Below are 5,509 nucleotides of genomic sequence, written 5' to 3'. Positions count from 1 at the left end.
GTCGTTAAAGTTCATTGACTCGGACATTGTTACTTATTTGTTGCCTTGTTTTATTTCAGCTGATCTAGCGAAGGTGTATGCATACGCGTTCGCGTACTCGTAAGAGAACACAGGATAAAGCCGAGGAAGAACTTGTGGTAGTTCGTAGGGAAGTTTTTGAGGAAGAAAAGAAGGTAGAAGAAGAAGAGAAAGTTGAAGAGCCAATTTTAGAAGCTATGGGTGATCAGGCAGAAAATTTGAAGGCTTTGATGGACTATTCTAAGCCTAAGATTAATGACATTCTGTCTAGCATCATTCGACCAGCCATCAGGGCTAACACTTTTGAGATCAAGTCAAGCACGATCCAGATGATACAAAACTCAATTCAATTTGGGGGTTCTCCTATCGAAGACCCCAACATGCACATCAGGGATTTCATCGAGATCCGCGACACTTTCAAGTTCAATGATATGACTGAAGATGCTATCAAGCTACGTCTTTTTCCATTTTCTTTGAGGGACGAGGTAAAGTGCTGGTTACATTCTCTACCAGCAGGATCTATCATCACTTGGGAAGATCTCGCTTAAAAGTTTCTCACTAAATTCTTCCCCATGGCGAAGACTACCACAATCAGGAATGCTCTTACTCAGTTTGCTCAACAAACTGGAGAATCTCTGTGTGAGGCTTGGGATCGATATAAGGAGATGTTAAGGAAGTGCCCACACCATGGCATGCCTGATTGGATGATTATCAACTGTTTCTACAACGGATTGGGTGCTACTTCTAGTCCCATGCTTGATGCAGCATCAGGAAGAGCCTTTTGGGCTAAGAGCTACGATGAAGCTTATGAACTTATTAAACTGATGGCTGCTAATGAGTACCAGAATCCTTCCCAGAGACTGACTCAGGGGAAAGTAGCAGGAATTCTGGAGTTGGACGCAGCAACTGTTATAGCTGCCCAACTTAAAGCTTTGATAATGAAGGTAGACACTTTGGCTAATTATGGAGTTAATCAAATCACTAGTGTCTGTGAGCTTTGTGTTGGTGCTCATGAGACTGATTAGTGCACAATTTCTAGTGAATCAGCTCAGTTCGTGAGCAACTTCCAGTGATCACAGCAACCTGTGTCAGCCACCTATCATCCTAAAAACTGCAATCATCCAAATTTCAGCTGGAGCAATGCTCAGAATGCGGTTGAACAGCCTTATCAGCAGTATCCAGCCAAACAGTATAACCCCCTATTTTTCAGCAACCGCATTATACATCGAAACAACAACTCCAGTTGCAACAAGCTAATGAAAAATCTGAATTAGTGGAGTTGAAGCTCATGTGCAAGAGCCAAGTTGTTTCCATCAAGACCTTGGAAAATCAAATTGGGTAAATTGTCAATGCCTTGCTAAATCGTCAACATGGTACATTGCCTAGTGACACTGAAGTTCCAGGAAAGAAGGAAGCTAAGGAGCAGGTAAAGGCAATCACTTTGAGGTCTGGGAAGGTTACGAATCCCGTACAAACTCAAGAGTTGACTGAAGAAGCTGGGGATGAGAAAGAAGCAAAGCAGCAGGATGAAGAAGTGGAACCAAGGAAGACTACTGTTGAGCACACTATCTGAGGGTAATATAGGGGAGAAACAGATCTATCCTCCTTCGTCTTTTCCTAAGAGGCTGTAGAAGAAAAAGCTGGACAAGCAATTTGAGAAGTTTCTGGAGGTGTTCAAGAAACTTCATATCAACATACCTTTCGTGGAGGCTCTCGAGCAAATGCCTAGTTATGCAAAATTTATGAAAGGTATTCTATCTAGGAATGTGAAGCTAGATGATCTAGAGACTATCGCTCTCATGGAGGAATGCAGTATTGTGCTGCAGTAGAAGTTGCCTCTGAAGCTTAAAGATCCAGGAAGCTTTACTATTCCATGTACTATTGGAAAAGTGTCTTTTGATAGATGCTTATGTGACTTGGGAGCGAGCATCAATCTGATGCCTTTGTCAATCTTCAAGCAATTGGACTTACCTGATCCCAAACCAACTTATATGACCTTGCAGTTGGCCGACCGTTCTATTACATATCTGTGAGGTATTGTGGAGGATGTCTTGGTCAAGGTGGATAAACTCATCTTCCCTGCTGATTTCTTCATTCTTGATTTTGAGGAGGATAAGAAGATTCCCATAATCTTGGGAAGGCCTTTCTTGGCAACTGGCCAAACTTTAATTGATATGCAAAAGGGCGAGCTTACAATGCGAGTGTTGGATCAGGATGTAACTTTCAATGTGTTCAATACTATGAAATTTCCTACTGATAATGAGGAGTGCTTAAAAGTCGAGTTGGTCGATTCAGTGGTCACATCGGAACTTGATCAAATGTTGAGGTCTGATGCCTTAGAAAAAGCCTTATTGGGAAATTCGGACAGTGAAGATGATGAAGGTGATGAGCAATTGCAATATTTAAATGCTTCTCCCTGGAAGAGGAAGATCGATATGCCTTTTGAATCTCTTGGAATGGAAGAATTGAGCAAGGCTCCTAAACGCCTCAAGCCTTCTATTAAGGAAGCTTCTACTCTCGAGCTTAAGCCTTTACCTAAACATTTAAGGTATGTTTTTTAGGCGATGTATCTACTCTGCCTGTTATTATTACATCTGACCTTTCAGGTAGCGATGAGGAAATTTTTTTGAGAATTCTGAGAGAGTTCAAATCGGCAATTGGATGGACTATAGCAGATATCAAGGGAATCAGCCCTTCTTACTACATGCATAAAATTCTGCTAGAAGAAGGTAGCAAGCCTACTGTCGAGCAGCAAAGAAGACTTAATCCAATCATGAAGGAAGTAGTGAAGAAGGAAATTCTAAAGTGGCTAGATGTAGGGTTTATCTATCCTATCTCTGACAGTTCATGGGTAAGCCCGGTTCAATGTGTTCCAAAGAATGGTGGAATTACTGTGGTGGCAAATGAGAATAATGAGCTTATTCCTACAAGGACAGTCACGGGGTGGAGAGTCTGTATGGACTATAGGAAGCTGAACAAAGCCACTAGGAAGGACCACTTTCCATTGCCTTTTATTGATTAGATGCTTGACTGGTTAGCTGGTCATGAGTATTATTTTCTTCTGGATGGCTATTCGGGTTACAATCAAATTTGTATCGCTCCAGAAGATCAGGAGAAGACTACCTTCACTTGTCCATTTGATACTTTCGCCTTTAGACGAGTTTCTTTTGGTCTGTGTGGTGCACCAGCCATATTTTAGAGATATATGATGGCCATCTTTTCTGACATGATTGGCCAGAATGTGGAGGTGTTCATGGATGACTTCTCAGTCTTTGGTGATTCTTTTGATGAATGCTTGCAGAATCTAGGACACATTCCCAAGAGGTATGTTGAGACCAATCTGGTTCTCAATTGGGAGAAATGTCACTTTATGGTGCATCAAGGCATAATTCTCGGGCACAAGGTCTTTAATAAGGGTCTAGAGGTGGACAAAGCCAAGGTGGGGGTCATTGAGAATCTTCCCCCACCTATTTCTGTCAAGGGAATTCGCAGTTTTCTTGGTCACGCGGGATTTTACAGGCGTTTCATCAAAGACTTCTCAAAAATTCCCAAGCCATTGTGTAGTTTACTAGAGAAATATGTCCCTTTCAAGTTTGATGACGAGTGCCTCGCGGCTTTTGAGACATTAAAGAAGAGTCTAATCTCGGCACTGGTCATAACTGCACCTAATTGGAATGAACCTTTTGAGACGATGTGTGATGCAAGTGACTATGCAGTTGGAGCAGTTCTTGGGCAGGGGAAGAATAATATATTTCATGTAGTCTACTACGCAAGTAAGACTTTAAACGGTGCTCAACTAAATTATACTACTACGGAGAAAGAACTTTTGGCTATTGTCTACGGTTTTGAGAAATTTCGATCTTATCTACTTGGGACTAAGGTGACAGTTTTCACTGATCACGCCGTCATTTGATATCTCGTCTCAAAGAAGGACTCGAAGCCTAGATTGATTAGATGGGTTCTTTTGCTTCAAGAATTTGAACTAGAGATCAGGGACAGAAAAGGAACTGAAAATCAAGTCGCTGATCATATCTCGCGTTTAGTGAATCCTAATGCTACTTCATTGGATAAGACCTTGATAAATGAGTCTTTTCCCGATGAGCAGCTGTTTGGAGTGTAAGAAAAAGAGTCGTGGTTTGCAGACATTGTGAACTACCTTATGAGTAACATCATGTCTCCCGACTTATCTTATGCTCAAAGGAAAAAGTTTTTACATGAAGTGAAGTGGTATCTGTGGGATGAGCCATTTCTTTTTCACCAAGGAGTTAACCAAATCATCAGGAGATGTATTCCTTATACCGAAACGGGGGGGATCTTGCGAGATTGCCACTCAACGGCTTATGGAGGACATTATGGTGGAGAAAAGATAGCAGCTCGTGTTCTTCAAGCAGGTTTCTTTTGGCCAACATTGTTTAAAGATGCTCATCAGTTCATTTTGAAATGCGATCGATGTCAACGGGTGGGTAATATGTCTAAGAAGGATGAGATGACTCTTAATGTACTTCTCGAGGTTGAGGTCTTCGATGTTTGGGGAATTGACTTCATCGGGCCATTTATCTCGTCTTACAATAATCAGTATATCCTGTTGGCGGTTGATTACGTGTCAAAATGGGTTAAAGTTAAGGTGTTGCCAACAAACGATGCGAAAGTAGTGCTTAAATTTCTTCACAAGCAGATATTCACAAGGTTTGGGACTCCAAGAATCATAATCAGTGATGAGGGGTCGCATTTTTGCAACCGCAAGTTCACTGCCATGATGAAAAGGTAAAATGTGAATCATCACATTGCTACGACTTATCATCCTCAGACAAATGGTCAAGCTGAGGTATCTAACAAGGAGATCAAACATATTTTGGAGAAAGTGGTATATCCATCAAGGAAGGATTGGTCTTTGAAACTTGATGAAGTTGTTTGGGCATATAGAACAGCATATAAGACTCCGCTGGGAATATCTCCGTTTTAGTTGGTTTATGGAAATGGGTGTCATTTTCCTGTGGAGATCGAGCATAAAGCTTATTGGGCTTTGAAGAAATTAAATCTGGATTTGGATGCGGCCGGAAAGAAGAGGATGCTTCAATTGAATGAACTTGACGAGTTTTGACTTCAAGCTTATGAGAACAACAAGATGTATAATGAGAAAGTCAAGAGGTGGCACGATCGGGGTCTAGTGCTCAAGAAATTTGTGCCAGGGCAACAAGTTTTTTTATTCAACTCTCGTCTCCGTCTTTTTCCTGGAAAGTTGAAGTCAAGATGGTCAGGAACTTCATAATCAAAACTGTGTTTCCACATGGAGCGGTGGAAATTTTTTAGAATGATCCGGGCCAAGCATTCAAGGTAAATGGTCAAAGGTTGAAGCATTATTATGGTGATACGTCAAACCGCGAGGTGGTTAGTGTCGTTGTATTGTCCACTTGATCACAAGATTCTACATCGAGCTAGCGATGTAAAAGAAGTGCTTCGTGGGAGGCAACCCAAGTACGTTGTATATTAG

At 41.5% G+C, this 5,509-nt stretch overlaps 1 non-coding gene across 1 annotated transcript; it reads right to left on the bottom strand.

The window, feature by feature from the left end:
- Positions 1–605: 605 nt before the first annotated feature.
- On the bottom strand, positions 606–712 carry LOC141669933 (small nucleolar RNA R71). The gene has a single exon (XR_012554183.1). It is a non-coding gene; the product is annotated as a small nucleolar RNA R71 (small nucleolar RNA).
- Positions 713–5,509: the final 4,797 nt, after the last annotated feature.

This window comes from Apium graveolens, chromosome 6 (genome assembly GCF_009905375.1).
Source record: "Apium graveolens cultivar Ventura chromosome 6, ASM990537v1, whole genome shotgun sequence".
In the NCBI taxonomy this organism is placed as follows: Eukaryota; Viridiplantae; Streptophyta; class Magnoliopsida; order Apiales; family Apiaceae; genus Apium; species Apium graveolens.
The sequence above is the reverse complement of the archived record's forward strand: the minus strand, read 5'-3'. Positions and strand labels throughout refer to the sequence as shown.